Raw genomic sequence first — 20,364 nt, 5'->3', positions numbered from 1 at the left:
TGTAAGGGTCAGTAGGCTGTGGCCCTTACAGATGCAGGGTTATGTAGCATGGAGCACAGCGGTGAGAGTGTGTCAGGTGCCCTGGGCACTAATGAGACATCATTAGCCATGTAGACATTTATTAGTTTTGGTTTTACAATTGAATTGCAGCACATAGAACTGAAATGTGCTGAAGCATCTACGTTTGCAGTCCCTTGAGGCCGTTGGTAAGGTAACAGTAGCTAATGCAACCAGAGCAGCATCATGCAGGGTAGGTAGACCAACTGGCAGCATGCATTACTCATCTGGCAGTGTTGCCCAACAGCTTGTTGACTTCTTTAGGGCACACTCATTGATATGCTCCACTAAACCTCCAACAGTTCTGCACAGGACAATGTTGATGTTTCAGAGTCACATCATGACCACTCCACCAAAGGAAGGCCGTGGACACCAGTATCCACTCACCCATAGAAGGGGGGAGGGGGGGGGGGGGATAGCAGCAGATAGCTTGCATCCCTGGTACAGTGACAGGCTAACAGTGCAGTCTCAAAGGTAGTAAGCATCTGCCGAATGCTAGTCGGCACACTGCAGGTACTACATCGAAGCTGGAATATCTTCAGTTTTAATCAGTAAATCATGACCCATAAATAATGGTCAAAGGACACATCTGCCCCTATTTCCACATTATCCATCTGAAACCTTTTGGTTTCTCCAGGTCTCTTCCATTAATATGTACTTCTTTCATAATTTCTATAGCAAGTGTATTTATAACCCTGAATTCACCTTACCAAAAGTCTTGTTCCTCCTGCCACCGAACTTCACTGATTCCCACTACATCTAACTTCAACCTATCCATTCCCCTTTTTAAATTTTCTAACCGTACCTGCATGATTAAGGGATCTAACATTCCACGCTCCGATCCGTAGAACGCCAGTTTTCTTTCTCCTGATAACGATGTCCTCTTGAGTAGTCCCCGCCCGGAGATCCGAATGTGGGACTATTTTACCTCCAGAGGCAGATGTGGAATCTGACCACAATATTTGGTTATTAACTGTAGATTAAAACTGAAGAAACTACAAAAAGGTGGGAATTTAAAGAGATGGGACCTGGATAAGCTGAAAGAACCAGAGGTTGTACAGAGTTTCAGGGAGAGCATAAGGGAACAATTGACAGGAATGGGGGAAAGAAATACAGTAGAAGAAGAATGGGTAGCTCTGAAGGATGAAGTAGTGAAGGCAGCAGAGGATCAAGTAGGTAAAAAGACGAGGGCTAGTAGAAATCCTTGGGTAACAGAAGAGATATTGAATTTAATTGATGAATGGAGAAAATATAAAAACACAGTAAATGAAGCAGGCAAAAAGGAATACAAACTTCTCAAAAATGAGATCGACAGGAAGTGCAAAATGGCTAAGCAGGGATGGCTAGAGGACAAATGTAAGGATGTAGAGGCTTACCTCACTAGGGGTAAGATATATACTGCCTACAGGAAAATTAAAGAGACCTTTGGAGAAAAGAGAGCAACTTGTATGAATATCAAGAGCTCAGATGGAAACCCAGTTCTAAGCAAAGAAGGGAAAGCAGAAAGGTGGAAGGAGTATATAGAGGGTCTATACAAGGGTAGGAAATGGAAGAGGATGTAGATGAAGATGAAATTGGAGATACAATACTGCATGAAGAGTTTGACAGAGCACTGGAATACCTGAGTCGAAACAAGGCCCCGGGAATAGACAACATTCCATTGGAACTACTGACAGCCTTGGGAGAGCCAGTCCTGCAAAACTCTACCATCTGGTGTGCAAGATGTATGAGACAGGCGAAGTACCCTCGGACTTCAAGAAGAATATAATAATTCCAATCCCAAAGAAAGCAGGTGTTGACAGATGTGAAAATTACCGAACAATCAGTTTAATAAGTCACAGCTACAAAATACTAACGTGAATTCTTTACAGGCGAATGGGAAAACTGGTAGAAGCCGACCTCGGCGAAGATCAGTTTGGATTCCGCAGAAATGTTGGAACACGTGAGGCAATACTGACCCTACGACTCATCTTAGAAAATAGATTAAGGAAAGGCAAACCTACATTTCTAGCATTTGTAGACTTAGAGAAAGCTTTTGACAATGTTAACTAGAATAATCTCTTTCAAATTCTAAAGGTGGCAGGGGTAAAATACAGGGAGTGAAAGGCTATTTACTATATAAACAGAAACCAGATAGCAGTATAAGAGTCGAGGGGCATGAAAGGGAAGCAGCGGTTGGGAAGGGAGTGAGACAGGGTTGTATCCTGTCCCGATGTTATTCAATCTGTATATTGAGCAAGCAGTAAAGGAAACAAAAGAAAATTTTGAGTAGGAGTTAAAATTCATGGAGAAGAGATAAAAACTTTGAGGTTCGCCGATGACATTGTAATTCTGTCAGAGACACCAAAGGACTTGGAAGAGCAGTTGAACGGAATGGACAGTGTCTTGAAAGGAGGATATAAGATGAACATCAACAAAAGCAAAACAAGGACAATGGAATGTAGTCGAATTAAGTCGGGTGATGCTGAGGGAATTAGATTAGGAAATGAGACACTTAAAGTAGTAAAGGAGTTTTGCTATTTGGGGAGCAAAATAACTGATGATGGTCGAAGTAGAGAGGATATAAAATGTAGACTGGCACTGGCAAGGAAAGCATTTCTGAAGAAGAGAAATTTGTTAACATCGAGTATAGATTTAAGTGTCAGGAAGTCATTTCTGAAAGTATTTGTATGGAGTGTAGCCATGTATGGAAGTGAAACATGGACGATAAGTAGTTTGGACAGGAAGAGAATAGAAGCTTTTGAAATGTGGTGCTACAGAAGAATGCTGAAGATTAGATGGGTAGATCACATAACTAATGAGGAGGTAGTGAATAGAATTTGGGAGAAGAGGACTTTGTGGCACAACTTGACAAGAAGAAGGGACCAGTTGGTAGGACATGTTCTGAGGCATCAAGGGATAACAAATTTAGCATTGGAGGACAGCATGGAGGGTAAAAATCATAGAGGGGGACCAAGAGATGAATATACTAAGCAGATTCAGAAGGATGTAGGTTGCAGTAAGTACTGGGAGATGAAGAAGCTTGCACAGGATAGAGTAGCTTGGAGAGCTGCATCAAACCAGTCTCAGGACTGGCGACAACAACAACAACAATATAGCAAGTGCGGAATGATTAAATTGTGCTCTTTGCAAATTTCTTCCAGGTGGCTTCTCATTTACGAGGTGTACCGGTATGAAATGAGAGTTTTTTTGTGAAGATGAAACACTAATTTTGAATTGAAAAGTAAAAACATTTTATTCAAAGTACTGACCATTGCTTTCTATACATTTTGACCACCTTTCTGGCAATTTGTGGACGCCACGCCAATACAAATGTTCGTCTTTTGAAGCAAACCAATCGGACACCCAATTTTTGACTTCTTCGTAGGTATCAAAGTGTTCCTCAGCCAATGTGTGTCCCATTGTTGAAAACAAATAGTAGTCGGAAGGGACCAAGTCTGGTGAATATAGCGGGTGGGGTAGCAGCTCCCAGCCAAGTGTTTTGATTGTATCCTGCTTTGTCTGCATGTGCAGTGTCGTGTAAAGAAAAATACTTTGCCATGTCTTCTGGCCCATTCTGGTCTTTTTTCGATCAATATATAGTTCAAATTGATCATTTGTTGTCTGTAGTGATTAGTGTTAACAGTTTCACTGGGTTTTAGAAGCTCATGATACACCACACCTTTCTGATCCCACCAAACACAGAGCATTGTCTTCTTGCCAAATCGATCTGGTTTTGCAGTCGATGTTGATGGTTGTCCCAGATTAACCCATGATTTATCCCGTTTAGGATTCTTAAAACAAATCCATTTTTCATTGTCAGTAACAATTTGATGCAAAATTGATTTTCTTTCATGTCTTTGAAGCAAAATTTGACAAATGGTTTTTTGGTTTTCCATCTGTCTTTCATTCAATTCATGTGGCACCCATTTTCCACACTTTTGGATCTTTCCCATAGCTTTCAAACGGTCAGAAATTGTTTGTTGTGCAACATTTATCATTGCTGCCATTTGCTTCTGACTCAAAGTATCATCTTCATCCAATATTGCTCGCAATTTGGCGTCTTCGAACTTTTATGGTGGTCTTCCACGTTAATCATTTCTTACATCAAAATCATTATTTCTGAACCGTTGAAACCATCTTTTGCATGTTGCTCCTGATAGAGCATGATCACCATATGCCTCGACAAGCATTCAATGTGACTCTACAGTCCTTTTTTTTTTTCAAATGAAAACAAAAAATTAATGCTTTCCACAAATCATCACTTTCTGGTACAAAATTCGACATTGTTAACACGATGGAAACATATGATGGTGTTTGTTCCATGACTTGATGTATACTAAATATCTTTGACACATGTCATACCAACCAAACAAAAAAAATTAAGGCTCGTTCTCAACAAATGTTTTCTATCGACACTTTGTATCTTAACGCTCATTTCGTACTGGTACACCTACTAATTAATTTCTCCATGTTCTGGTACTACAATGAGGTCACAAAACTCATGGGATAGTGATATGCACATTTACAGATGATGGTGTATTGTGTATACAAGGTATAAAAGGGCAGTGCATCGACAGAACTGTCATTTGTACTCAGGTGAATCATGTGAAAGGTTTTCGAAGTGGTTATGACCTGATGACGGGAGTTAACAGACTTTGAATGTGTAAATGGTAGTTGGAACTTGGGGCATGGGACATTCCATTTTGGAAATCATTAGGGAATTCAATATTCAAAGATCCACAGTGTCAAGACTGTGTCGAGAATACCAAATTTCAGGCATTAACTTCCACCACTGGTGGCACAGTGGCCAACTGCCTTCACTTAATGACCAAAAGCAGTGATGTTTGTGTAGAGTTGTCAGTGCTAACAGAGAGGCAACACTACATTAAATAACTGCAGTAATCAGTGTAGGCTATATGACAAACATATCCATTAGGACAGTGTAGTGCAATGTGGCGTTAATGGGTTATGGCAGAAGACAACCGACGCGAGTGTCTTTGCTAACAGCACAACGTCACCTGCAGGGCCTCCCCTGGACTCATGAGCATATCAGTTGGACCCTAAATGACTGGAAAACCATGGCCAGGTCAGAGTCCTGATTTCAGTTGGTAAGATCTGTGGTGGGTTTGAGTGTGGTGCAGCCCCACAAAGCCATGCCAACAAGACACGTGCAAGCTGGTGGCAGCTTCATAATGATGTGGACTGTCCTTGCATGGAATGGATTGGATCCTCTAGTCCAACTGAACTGGTCATTGACTGTAAATGGTTATCTTCGGCTACTTGGAGACAACTTGCAACCATTCATGGACTTTTCATGTTCCCAGACAATGATGGAATTTTTACGGATGACAAAGTGCCGTGCCATTAGGCCACAATTGTGTGCAGCTGGTTTGAAGAACATTCTAGACAATTCAGGTGAATGATTTGGCCTCTCAAATTGCCTGACATGAATCCCATCGAACATTTATGGAACATAATCGAAAGATCAGTTCATGCACAAAATCCTCCACCCATCCTCATAAGTATGGATGGCTGTAGAAGCAGCACAGCTCAGTATTTCTGCAGGGGACTTTCAACCATTGCTAGAGTTCATGGCACGTCAAGGTACTGCACTGTGCCAGGCAAAAAGAAGTCCAACACGATATAGGAGGTATCCCATGACTTTTGTCACCTCTGTGGTTTTTTTCTGTGTCTTCCTTTTCCTATTGTCAAATACTAGTCCCCTATCACAATTAAGTTTTCATCTCCCTTAACTGTCTGAATCAGTTATTTTTTTGCGTCATACTTTTTCAATCTCTTCTTCATCTGTTGAACAAGTTGGAATATAAACTTTTACTACTGTAATGGGCATTGGCTGTGTGTCTGTCTTTTCCACTATAATGTGTTCACTATGCTGTTCACAGGAGCTCACCCATATTCTAGTTTTCTATTCAGTATCTCGCTTTTCTCATATGACATCTCTTCAAGATAGTGAAGTAGATGCAGATTTCTTATTTTCCAAAAACATCGACGCAGTACCACACCTATGCTTGTTATCAAAAGTACAGTTGTGTGGGATATCAAGAGAAATTTGTGGCTGGAATGAGGGTTTCTCATTGTCAAGGACACAGTGTTGTTACCTTGGGTGGACAGTCATCAACATAGATAGAAGTAACTTCAGGTGAAGTATGTCACGACCCTTGCTGTACATGTTGTTGTTGTTGTTGTTGTTGTTGTGGTCTTCAGTCCTGAGACTGGTTTGATGCAGCTCTCCATGCTACTCAATCCTGTGCAAGCTTCTTCATCTCCCAGTACCTACTGCAACCTACATCCTTCTGAATCTGCTTAGTGTATTCATCTCTTGGTCTCCTCCTACGATTTTTACCCTCCACCCTGCCCTCCAATACTAAATTGGTGATCCCTTGATGCCTCAGAACATGTCCTACCAACCGATCCCTTCTTCTGGTCAAGTTGTGCCACAAACTTCTCTTCTCCCCAATCCTATTCAATACTTCCTCATTAGTTATGTGATCTACCCATCTAATCTTCAGCATTCTTCTGTAGCACCACATTTCGAAAGCTTCTATTCTCTTCTTGTCCAAACTATTTACCGTCCATGTTTCACTTCCATACATGGCTACACTCCATACAAATACTTTCAGAAATGACTTCCTGACACTTAAATCTATACTCGATGTTAACAAATTTCTCTTCTTCAGAAACGCTTTCCTTGCCATTGCCAGTCTACATTTTATATCCCCTCTACTTCGACCATCATCAGTTATTTTGCTCCCCAAATAGCAAAACTCCTTTACTACTTTAAGTGTCTCATTTCCTAATCTAATACCCTCAACATCACCCGACTTAATTCGACTACGTTCCATTATCCTTGTTTTGCTTTTGTTGATGTTCATCTTATATCCTCCCTTCAAGACACCATCCATTCCGTTCAACTGCTCTTCCAATCGTTTGCTGTCTCTGACAGAATTACAATGTCATCGGCGAACTTCAACGTTTTTATTTCTTCTCCATGGATTTTAATACCTACTCCGAATTTTTCTTTTGTTTCCTTTACTGCTTGCTCAATATACAGATTGAATAACATCGGGGAGAGGCTACAACCCTGTCTTACTCCCTTCCCAACCACTGCTTCCCTTTCATGTCCCTCGACTCTTATAACTGCCATCTGGTTTCTGTACAAATTGTAAATAGCCTTTCGCTCCCTGTATTTTACCCCTGCCACCTTAAGAATTTGAAACAGGGTATTCCAGTCAACATTGTCAAAAGCTTTCTCTAAGTCTACAAATGCTAGAAACGTAGGTTTGCCTTTCCTTAATCTTTCTTCTAAGATAAGTCGTAAGGTCAGTATTGCCTCACGTGTTCCAACATTTCTACGGAATCCAAACTGATCTTCGCCGAGGTCGGCTTCTACCAGTTTTTCCATTCGTCTGTAAAGAATTCGTGTTAGTATTTTGCAGCTGTGGCTTATTAAACTGATTGTTCGGTAATTTTCACATCTGTCAACACCTGCTTTCTTTGGGATTGGAATTATTATATTCTTCTTGAAGTCTGAGGGCATTTCGCCTGTTTCATACCTCTTGCTCACCAGATGGTAGAGTTTTGTCAGGACTGGCTCTCCCAAGGCCGTCAGCAGTTCCAATGGAATGTTGTCTACTCCGGGGGCCTTGTTTCGACTCAGATCTTTCAGTGCTCTGTCAAACTCTTCACGCAGTATCGTATCTCCCATTTCGTCTTCATCTACATCCTCTTTCATTTCCATAATATTGTCCTCAAGTTCATCGCCCTTGTATAGACCCTCTATATACTCGTTCCACCTTTCTGCTTTCCCTTCTTTGCTTAGAACTGGGTTTCCATCTGAGCTCTTGATGTTCATACAAGTGGTTCTCTTATCTCCAAAGGTCTCTTTAATTTTCCTGTAGGCAGTATCTATCTTACCCCTAGTGAGATAAGCCTCTACATCCTTACATTTGTCCTCTAGCCATCCCTGCTTAGCCATTTTACACTTCCTGCCGATCTCATTTTTGAGACGTTTGTATTCCTTTTTGCCTGCTTCACTTACTGCATTTTTATATTTTCTCCTTTCATCAATTAAATTCAATATCTCTTCTGTTACCCAAGGATTTCTACTAGCCCTCGTCTTTTTACCTACTTGATCCTCTGCTGCCTTCACTACTTCATCCTTCAGAGCTACCCATTCTTCTTCTACTGTATTTCTTTCCCCCATTCCTGTCAATTGTTCCCTTATGCTCTCCCTGAAACTCTGTACAACCTCTGTTTCTTTCAGTTTTTCCAGGTCCCATCTCCTTTAATTCCCACCTTTTTGCAGTTTCTTCAGTTTTAATCTACAGGTCATAACCAACAGATTGTGGTCAGAGTCCACATCTGCCCCTGGAAATGTCTTACAATTTAAAACCTGGTTCCTAAATCTCTGTCTTACCATTATATAATCTATCTGATACCTTTTAGTATCTCCAGGGTTCTTCCATGTATACAACCTTCTATCATGATTCTTAAACCAAGTGTTAGCTATGATTAAGTTGTGCTCTGTGCAAAATTCTACCAGGCGGCTCCCTCTTTCATTTCTTAGCCCCAATCCATATTCACCTACTACGTTTCCTTCTCTCCCTTTTCCTACACTCGAATTCCAGTCACCCATGACTATTAAATTTTCGTCTCCCTTCACTATCTGAATAATTTCTTTTATTTCATCATACATTTCTTCAATTTCTTCGTCATCTGCAGAGCTAGTTGGCATATAAACTTGTAATACTGTAGTAGGTGTGGGCTTCGTATCTCTTGGCCACAATAATGCGTTCACTATGCTGTTTGTAGTAGCTTACCCGCACTCCTATTTTCCTATTCATTATTAAACCTACTCCTGCATTACCCCTATTTGACTTTGTGTTTATAAACCTGTAGTCACCTGACCAGAAGTCTTGTTCCTCCTGCCACCGAACTTCACTAATTCCCACTATATCTAACTTTAACCTATCCATTTCCCTTTTTAAATTTTCTAACCTACCTGCCCGATTAAGGGATCTGACATTCCACGCTCCGATCCGTAGAACATCAGTTTTCTTTCTCCTGATAACGACATCCTCTTGATAAGTCCCCGCCCGGAGATCCGAATGGGGGACTATTTTACCTCCGGAATATTTTACCCAAGAGGACGCCATCATCATTTAATCATACAGTAAAGCTGCATGCCCTCAGGAAAAATTACGGCCGTAGTTTCCCCTTGCTTTCAGCTGTTCGCAGTACCAGCACAGCAAGGCCGTTTTGGTTATTGTTACAAGGCCAGATCAGTCAATCATCCAGACTGTTGCCCTTGCAATTACTGAAAAGGCTGCTGCCCCTCTTCAGGAACCACACATTTGTCTAGCCTCTCAACAGATACCCCTCCGTTGTGGTTGTACCTACGGTACGGCTATCTGTATCGCTGAGGCACGCAAGCCTCCCCTCCAACGGCAAGGTCCATGGTTCATGGGGGGGGTAAGAGAGTATATATACTGAGAAGCTACTGTGAATATCCCTAGATCCTTAAATAAATGTCTGCAGGATGATCTTCTGTGGACTCCAGTTATTATTCTGATTACATGCTTTTGTGCAACAAATACTTTATTCCTCAGTGATGAATTACGCCAAAATATGATGCCATATGCAAGCAATGAGTGAAAATAGGCGTAGTAAGCTAATTTACTAAGATGTTTATCACCAAAATTTGCTATGACCCTTATTGCATAATTAGCTGAACTCAAACGTTTCAGATCATCAATGTGTTTCTTCCAATTTAATCTCTCATCAATGGACACACCTAAAAATTTTGAATATTCTACCTTAGCTATATGCTTCTGATTAAGGTCTATATTTATTAATGGCGTCATACCATTCACTGTACAGAACTGTATGTACTGTGTCTTATCAAAATTCAGTGAGAGTCCGTTTACAAGGAACCACTTAGTAATTTTCTGAAAGACAGTATTGACAATTTCATCAGTTAATTCTTGTTTGTCAGGTGTGATTACTATACTTGTATCATCAGCAAAGAGAACTAACTTTGCCTCTTCATGAATATAGAATGGCAAGTCATTAATATATATTAAGAACAACAAAGGACCCAAGACTGACCCTTGTGGAACCCCATTCTTGATAGTTCCCCAGTTTGAGGAATGTGCTGATCTTTGCATGTTACGAGAGCTACTTATTTCAAATTTCTGCACTCTTCCAGTTAGGTACAAATTAAACCATTTGTGCACTGTCCCACTCATGCCACAATACTTGAGCTTGTCTAGCAGAATTTCATGATTTACACAATCAAAAGCCTTTGAGAGATCACAAAAAATCCCAATGGGTGGTGTTCGTTTATTCAGATCATTCAAAATTTGATTGGTAAAAGCATATATGGCATTTTCTGTTGAAGAACCTTTCTGGCAACCAAACTGACATTTTGTTAGTACTTCATTTTTACAGATATGTGAAGCTACTCTTAAATACATTACTTTCTCAAAAATTTTGGATAAAGCTGTTAGAAGGGATATTGGACGGTAATTGTTGACATCAGATCTATCCCCCTTTTTATGCAAAGGTATAACAATAGCATATTTCAGTCTATCAGGGAAAATGCTCTGTTCCAGAGAGCTATTACACAGGTGGCTGAGAATCTTACTTATCTGTTGAGAACAAGCTTTTAGTATTTTGCTGGAAATGCCATCAATTCCATGTGAGTTTTTGCTTTTAAGCAAGTTTATTATTTTCCTAATTTCAGAGGGAGAAGTGGGTGAGATTTCAATTGTATCAAATTGCATAGGTATGGCCTCTTCCATGAACAGCCTAGCATCTTCTAATGAACACCTGGATCCTACTATATCCACAACATTTAGAAAATGATTATTAAAAATATTTTCAACTTCTGACTTTTTGTTCGTAAAGTTTTCATTCAATTTGATGGTAATACTGTCTTCCTCTGCTCTTGGTTGACCTGTTTCTCTTTTAATAATATTCCAAATTGTTTTAATTTTATTATCAGCGTTGCTGATTTCAGACATGATACACATACTCCTGGATTTTTTAATAACTTTTCTTAATATAACACAGTAGTTTTTATAATGTTTGATAGTTTCTGGGTCACTACTCTTTCTTGCTGTCAGATACATTTCCCTTTTCCGGTTACAAGATATTTTTATACCCTTAGTAAGCCATGGTTTGTCACAAGGTTTCTTACGAGTATATTTAACTATTTTCTTGGGGAAGTAGTTTTCAAATGCATTTACAAAAATGTCATGAAATAAATTATATTTTAAATTGGCATCAGGTTCACGGTACACCTCATCCCAGTCTAACTGCTGTAGGCTTTCCCTGAAATTTGCAATTGTTAAATCGTTGACTGAACGTACTACTTTGGAGGACTGTTTAGTATTGCTGAATGGAGCTATGTCATATATTGTAACTAGCTGTGCACCATGATCAGAAAGACCATTCTCAACAGGCTGAGCATTTATCTGGTTAAACTTATCTTGGTCTGTAAAGAAGTTATCTATCAGTGAGCTGCTATCTTTTACCGCCCGAGTAGGAAAATCAATAACAGGTGTCAAATTGAAAGAACCGAGTAACACTTGAAGGTCATTTTTCCTATTACCCTCTTTCAGAGAATCTACATTGAAGTCCCCACAAATAATAATTTGCTTCCACCTGTCTGACAGATAGCACAACAAGGAGTCCAAATTTTTCAGAAATAGATGAAAATTTCCTGATGGGGTACATTTACCTTATCCATATCAGTAACAATGTGATGCTCAGACAGGCATAGTATATCTATTTCATCCTCAGCTTCTAAATCTTCTAAACAAACCAGAAGCTCATCTATTTTATTCTTTAAACTCCCAATATTTTGATGAAATATACTTACATTATTTTTAATTATACTTTTATGAGAACCTTCCCTTATTCTAACATTTGCAGTACTCTCCTGTCTGAGTTTCTCATTGTGCTTAGGCCTAGTTCCTATACCAGTGGTCACGTGGTGTTCAGAGAGGCAGATTATGTCAACTGGGTTGGGTGACTTTAATTCATCAATGCAATTACCTAGGACTGAGATACAACTTGGTGGAGATAAAATTTCTGGTGATTGGTGAAAATTTATAATTGACAGCTGTGATTGGTGATCCAATGTGCTAGAATTGTGCTGTTTAATTTCTTTCCTAAACTGAAGATTTGTTTCAATCCTGACCTCTCGTAGAACTTGACATCTTTCTGTCTTACCTATCCAAAAAAAGGTGCTGCTCCAACACCTGTAACCACTGGTATTTTACCATTCATGGCAGTGCCTCCCCCCCTTAAATTTCCTGCTATTACCCCAGCCTGTTTCCCCTTCCCTTTCCTGTTGAGATGTAGGCCATGCCTGGTATAGTCCCACCTACTGATAGAATCAACAGGAACCACACCAATATGAGCCCCCGCACCCGATCCAAGCAGCCGTTCCAACTCCAAATTAACTCTCCCAACAGAAGAGTTCAAATGAGGTCGGTCATGGCATCTCAGGACAGATACAAATTCGACATTGGTGTGTCTCGATGCCGACGCAATATTTACCAGGTCACACTCTATACTGTACCCAGGATCTCTGTCGATGCTGTTCCCTGGCCCTCCCACAATAACCACGGTGTCTTCCCTGGTAAATACTTTACAGAGTGAACCTAAATCCTCTGTCACCTGATCCAGACTAGCACTTGGTTTGAAAAAAATTGTGACCTGGTATTCTGGTCCTAATTCCTCCTGCAGAAGTTGGCCTACACCTCTGGCATGAGAACTGCCTAACAACAAAACTTTCTTCCTTTTCGATGACTTTCCTACATTCTTTTTCAATTTACGATTGAAAGTTTGTTGTGTCCTGTCTACACCTACCTCTGCTTGAGGCTCATCAGTCTTGATCAGAACTGCCCTCTGCCTGTCTCCCACCATGCTTCCTGCACACCAAACATCTTAGCTCAACTGACTAGTGCAGTTCCCTTTCCTGAAGCCGTCCATCTGATTGGCTACAGCTTATTCTACATTACTTTACATTTTAACATGTTTAAATAATAAAAGCTTTACCACTTTCACATTCTAAATAAAGTAACAATAATATCTATTACATAATAAATGTTAAATTCTTTTACATAAAACCAATACAGTTTCCTTCTTAACTTTGAATGTCACAGCCAGTAGCCTTGCACCAATGTGCTTTCTGATAAATAAGTATATAAAGAACAAAAGTAACTATTATGCACTAAACCCTACAACAAATATTCTATTACCCAATGATTCAACAAGGTGTCATGCTGTCATCGTTCATTGTGTTTTGTGTGGAGGAAATGATGATCTGATGCTTAACTGAAAATACTGATAATTTAATTTTTCTATATCTTTTAAACAAATAAAGTTACAGAATTGATATTTACAACAATGACGTGCTTCTATATGAAATGTCGATCGTTAAGATCAACCAAAATGTTCAGAATTCAGCATTCAGGTCTTTGTTACACAACTTGCTAATTTCAGTAAATTCTAAACTATTATAGATATATATGCTACGTCTACTTGGCCACAAAAGCATTCTACTGGGTTTCCCTATGACGTAGGTTCTTGTCTGTCTCACCCGCACACTACAGCACTTAGGCGTCAATAGACAACAGACGCCTGTGAGTTTCCCCTCTCTTGGTGACTCTGCGCCGTTTGTGGCATCTGGCCCTGGACGACAGGGTTCGTTTCACAATTCCTGAAGGCTGACTCTTTCGGCCATATACTTAAATGAGAGTGAAATACTCGTGAACTCGCAACCTGTCCCATACATCTTCCCAACATCACTTACTCCAGTCCGGTGACAAACATCACCTGTTCCATCAAACATAGGGCTACCTGTGAAACCAGTTTGGTGATGTACAAGCTAAGCTGCAGCCACTGTGCTGCATTCTATGTGGGAATGACAGCCATCAAGCTGTCTGTCCGCATGAATGGCCACCAACAAACTGTCGCCAAGAAACAAGTAGACCACCCGGTTGCTGAGTATGCTAACCAACATGACATCCTTAATTTCAGTGATTGCTTCACAGCCTGTGCCATATGAATCCTTCCCAGCAACACCGGCTTTCCTGAATTGCGCAGGTGGGAACTTTCCCTGCAATATATCCTATGTTCCCATAACCCTCCTGGGTCATTGTCCTCGCCCATCCAGCCTCTTCCCTGTTCCCAATGCAGCACTACACAGTCATCATTCCAACATCGCACCTATCCATCTAACCTCCCTAATGCATGCACCTGCCCTACCTTGCACCCTCTTTGTCCCTGCGCGCTCCCCAACAGCACTTCAATGTCCCCCACCCCTACTCTATTATCCTTCCCGCTCTCTGCCCCAGCCTCCTCCTTACCGCCACCCTGTCACCACTCTCACTGATGCTGCTCCTCAAACTGTGGCTTCAGTTGCCAGAGACTGCGGTCGTGCGTGTGAGTTGCGTTTGTGCGCGCGCGCGCGCGCGCGCGCGCGCGCGTGTGTGTGTGTGTGTGTGTGTGTGTGTGTGTGTGTGTGCGCGCGCGCGCGGGTGTGTGGTGTCTATTTTTGATGAAGGCCTTGCTGGCCGAAAGCTTATTGTGACAGTCTTTTTGTTGTGCCTATCTGTGACTTAGCATCTCCACCATATGGTGAGTAGAAAATTCCCTTTTCATAATATTGTTACACTCCATCCTGGATTTTCCATTGTTTGATATTTCAGAAGTAGACATACAGTATATAAATTAAGAAGGAAAAACGCTTTCATATTCACTATAAAAATAATTTAACACATATCGTCAAGGCTATCATTAGTTAGTCCATTGACCCCAAAAAGTGTAAATTTGACACTAATGTGTGTTCATTTTTTCCATTTTCTTGCCCACCCACTATTGCAGCTAGATGTAAAACGTCATTGGGACTTTCACGCTTCTATATAGTCTGTCTTTGTGAGTGCTAGGTATGACCTACCAGTTATCCTCCAAAATCAATGGTCAGTGCTAAACTGTGGCCAAGAGAAGAGTTGACTAACCAATGGTGGAACCTGTTGCTCTGTCTTCTGGAATCCCCATCCCCCACCTCTTCTCTCCTCTCATATAGTAGCTTCCGTGATTATGACGATGCACATCATCGTTTTGTCATTACAACACAGCCTTCGATTCTGACATCCTCCCAGTTTTAATATTCGCCAACCCCTGACCCACACCCACCCTTACTGCAGTCTCCACATCACTCCATTAATCAATAATGACCCTTTTTACCTCTGTGTAGTCGACTTCATTCTCTGTTGTTTTACTTTTACCTCCTCCCTTCCCAGTTACCTCCTTCGCTTCATTGTGGACTACACTCGATTTCCTTTACCTGCACCAACATGGACTTACTCGAGCCTCATTCCTATCCCATTCACTTGGTGTCTCTCCCTTCCAGCTGTCAGCCTGCCTTTCCTCAACCTCTTCCTGCTCTCCACCACTCCCTTCCCTTGACCTCCCTATCTCATTGCCTCTCTCAGCTACTGTACCCGACACGACCGCTCACCACATTCATGCGTAAATGCTGGGACAGGGTGGTTGGCCATGACAATGTAGTCTCGCGTGTGTGTGTGTGTGTGTGTGTGTGTGTGTGTGTGTGTGTGTGTGTGTGTGTGTGTCAGTCATTACAAAATAACAAATAATATGCTAGTGTACCTGTCACAGATTACAAATGAAACTGCCCTTGTGGATGTGAAGTCGGTCAAAAAACCCAAAATCTTAAGCATATTTCCATTTAAAAGGTTATAAAACTTGTTGCCAAACATGAAATGTTTGATACACTTAGATGCATATGATAATTCTTAGGCTATTGTAGCCACGCTTCATTAATTAAAAATAAAAAAATAAAAATAAAAGTAAAGAACATTTTACAGCACTTATTTACAGTGGTCACATTACTATACGAAATTTGTACATCAGTCAGAGTGTATGTAATACTCATATTATGTGATATTATTAATACCATACACACGTCAACTGGTTCTGCTAAGAAATTCATTAATGGAGTAGGAGGAGTTGACCACCAATAAATCCTTTAAACTCTTCTCAAACTGGATGTTATTATCAGCTAAACTTTTTATGGCTTCTGGCATGTTATTGAAAATGTGTATTGCTGAATAGTGGACACCTCTCTGAACTACAGTAAGTGACTTTAAATCTTTGTGAAAGTTATTCTTATTTCTAGTAATGATGCGCAAACTGACCTGTTGGTTGGAGGGGGGGGGGGGTAGGAAAAATTACAAGTTTCCTTAAGGAATAAATATATTATAAAGCAGCAGTTAGTATCCCCAGTCCCTCAAACAACCTCTGGAGAACATTGTTGATTTCACGCCACAAATAATTCATATTTCACATTTTTGGGTTTGTAAAACTTTAGCTTGGCTTGATGAGTTACCCCAGAAAATAATCCCGTATCACATTATGGAATGAAAGTAAGCATAGTATGCTAGCTTTTTTATTTTTATATCACGTCTGACAGCATTCGCCTAGCACATAGAGATTTGTTTAGGTGCTTCAGCAGTTGTGTGGAATGCTCCTTCCAGTTAAATTTATTATCAAGCTTTAATCCCAAGAATATAATAACACTGTCAACTTCTTCTATCTGCTTATCATCGTATTTTAGGCATATACTAGTAGGACACCTTTTACAAAGTTCTGAACTGCATATAGTACATTATTTCAATGTTTAGTGACAAAACTGACCAATGAAAATTTCATTAGGTGACCTTTTTAAGGCCATACATGATTTTTTATTTATTGCAATGTTTATATCATCTGCAAACAAAATAAACTTTCAATCTGGCAATGTTAAAGATGAAAGGTCATTTATGTACACTGAAAAAAGTGAGAGCCCTAAGATGGAACTTGGGGGAAACCACATGTTGGTGGTTCCCAGTTTGATGATGCCTGATTGTTTAATACATGACTCTTTCCTATTGGCACCCTTTGTTTTCTGTCAGAGATACAGGATTTGAACAATTTTGCAGCATTTCCTCTTACACCGTAATATTCTAAGTTACTTAAAAGTATATTATGATTTACTCAGTTAAATGCTTTTGACAGATCACAAAATATACCAGTAGCCTGTAATTTATTGTCTAATGGATTAAATACATTCTCACTCTACGTGTAGATAGGCTTCTCAATATCAGAACCTTTTAGAAATCCAAATTGTGACTTGACTAATATTTTATTTGTGGTCAGATGGTTAAAAAGATGACTGTATATTATCTTTTCTGAAATTGTTGAGAATGGGGCCAAAAGTGAAATTGTACAGAAGTTTGATGGTATTTCTTTATCTCCTTTCTTGTACAAAGGCTTAACTTCAGCATATCTCAACCATTCAGGAAATGTTCCTCTGATAAAAGACAGGTTTCACAAATAACGTAAAATGTCACTAAACTCAGAAGCACACTGGTTAATCAGTTATATTATCATAGATACTACATTTTTTTATATTTTAAGGATTTTACGGTGGACATTACTTTTAGTGGTGGTGTGAGGGTCATACTCATATTATTGTAGTTATTTGTAGTGACTGGTCTAGGACATTCCATGGCAGCATATACTGAACATGACAACCCCATCTTGTCGTAACAGTTATGAAGTGCTTATTGAAAAGTTCAGCAACACTGCACACATCTGTTACCTGTGTATCATTTACTCGTGTATGTTGTGGATATTGTTTAGTGAAATTACTACAGATGTCTCATGAGGTGGTTGTTAGGAATGTCTCATACCCATAGTATTCCTCTGTACATTTCAAGTTCGGCTAGATTTTCTCCTAGCATGCCACAGCTGTGCTGGAGCACTCAACTAGAATTACTAATATTTACAGAATTAATTCATTGTCAGAGTGAAATGTAGTTATGCACTTTTAACAAATTTATCACGCAGAAAATACCTAATCTTGACTGTTATGACCAAAAGCTGTTGGAACTGAAATCTAACAGACATCTTTACTTAAGCTGGTCTAACCGTCCCTGCTAAGATATTTGTCTATAGGAAGAGTAGGAGTTGCCGTCCTAATGATCTTTCAAACTCTATTTATACCTTGCTTTATCTGAACCTAAGTTCTTAAAAGTTGCTGGCAATTTATTGAAAATGTGTATTCCTGAATATTGGACCTCTTTTTGGGCCAAGGTGAGTGATTTTAGGTTTTTATGCTGACTATTCTTGTTCCTAGTATTGATAATATGCATTGAGCTACTGGTTGGAAATAGAGGTATATTACTTGCACCAAATTTCATTAAGGAATAAATATACTGAGAAGCAGTGGTTAGAATACAAATTTCCTTGAACAGGTTTCTACATGATGATTTTGAATTTTCATGCCTTTGCACGCAAAAAACTTTTGCTCGGTTTGATGAGTTACCCCAGAATATGATCTCGTATAACATAATAGAATGAAAGTAAGCAAAATACACAAGTTTTTTATATTTCTATCTTCTACATTTGGCATAATTCTCACTGCAAATACCCGCTTGTTTAGGTGCCACAGCAATTCTTTGTTTGGTATGTCCTTCCCACCCGAATTTATTATCAAGTTGTAATCCCAGGAATTTAACACTGTCAACCTCGATCTGCATGTCTTCACATGTTATACACATGCTGCAAGGAAATCTCTTACAGGTTCTGAACTGCATATAATTAGTCTTTTCTAAGTTTAATGGTGGTGAATTAGCTGTAAACCATTTGTTAATGTCAGTGAAAATTTGATTAGTAGCTATTTCTAAATCTGTACTTGACTTGCTACTTTTTGCAATGTTTGTATCAGCTACAAACAAAACATACTTAACATCTCATAATGTAAAGCACGAGAGGTCATTAATGTACGTAAGAAAAAGCAAGAGATCCAAGATGGAACCTTAAGGAACACCGAATGCAATTAATTCCCATTAGATGAAGACTGACTGCTTACTGCACAGGTAATTTGCAATGACACCCTATGTTTCCTGTCAGTTAGATAAGACTCAAACCATTTTGCAGCATTGCCAGTGACATCGTAATATTCTAATTTACTTAAGAGAATGCTGTGGTTCACAAGTCAGATGCTTTTGACGGAACATAGGAAATGCCAGTAGTCTTAGCCTCTAATTTATTATCTAATAAATTAAGTACATTCTCACAGTAAGTGTAAATAGCTTTCTCTATATCAGAACCCTTAAGAAACCGAAACTGTGGCTTGTATAATGTATTATTTGCAGTCAGTTGCTTAAGGAGACACCTTAACATGACCTTCTCATATATTTTTGAAAAAGGCAGAAAAAGTGAAATTGGTGGTATCTCTTTACCCCCTTCTTGTAAGAGGCTTATCTTCACCATATTTTAGCCAGTCTGGAAATGTTCCACTGATAAGAAACTGATTACGCAAACACAGAGCTTCCAGATTTTTAATGAAGAGGTTAAAATTTTGTGAAGGTGATCTGTATATGCTTACTGTTATAAAGGACTTACTGTGAAATACTACTTCTGTTGCACAAGCGTCTAAGTGGTGCTCTGAGCAAAATGTATTAATATCAATATTCTTTAAATCAAAAGAGTCTCTGGCAAATGTTCGTGAAAGTGATGAAGTGAAGCAGAAATTACATTAATGTCAACAAATTCAGTAGTAGTTACCTCCTATGTTCTTACATTGATGGAGATAGAATAATTAAATGAAATTTCTATATTACATGTAAATATTACTTACTTATGATTATCCTCCTTGCAGCCCTCAGATGCATTCAGCTTCAGAGAGTTGTCAGTTGTGACCAATGCTTAAAACAAAAATAACAGATGATGATAATTGGTTACTTCCTTATTTGACCCCCTCTGTAACCAAATGCTTAGTGTTGCGGTCTGTAGTGTGGAAGTACCTAAGTTTGATTCATGGTACCACAACAGATTTTTTTCTGAGGCAAGGCGGTTTGGTACAGGGTCCATTCAGCCCTTGCGAGGCCAAACGAGGAACTGCATGAATCTACAAGCCTTGTAGGCAATAGTCAGGCCTGAGGCCTAATTCTTGAGCAATGTTTACTGTTTATGTCATTATTTCATAGCATTCCACCATTACACTATTTATTAGCTCTGATAAACTTTTAAAATTGTAGTTTCTCATATCCCACAATAGCTTGTTAATTTAATTTAATTCCATCAGTGGTCCTGATGACTATCTGTTACTTAAAAATATGTCTTATATTGCTTATTTTGAATAAATATTGAACTGACATTTCTGCCAAGATGGTGTGCTTTGCAAAGCAAATTAAATAGAGGTGGACTATGTCGTACAGATTA

General features: G+C 39.5%; 1 protein-coding gene across 2 annotated transcripts in view; it reads left to right on the top strand.

Annotated features, from left to right (window-relative positions):
* LOC126188964 (phosphatidylserine synthase 2-like) overlaps nucleotides 1–20,364 on the top strand; it is a 243,146-nt gene that overhangs the window by 207,647 nt on the left and 15,135 nt on the right. The window lies entirely within an intron of this gene.

Source organism: Schistocerca cancellata, chromosome 5 (assembly GCF_023864275.1).
Source record: "Schistocerca cancellata isolate TAMUIC-IGC-003103 chromosome 5, iqSchCanc2.1, whole genome shotgun sequence".
In the NCBI taxonomy this organism is placed as follows: domain Eukaryota; kingdom Metazoa; phylum Arthropoda; class Insecta; order Orthoptera; family Acrididae; genus Schistocerca; species Schistocerca cancellata.
Note: the sequence above shows the minus strand (reverse complement) of the source record. Positions and strands in the feature narration are given on the sequence as shown.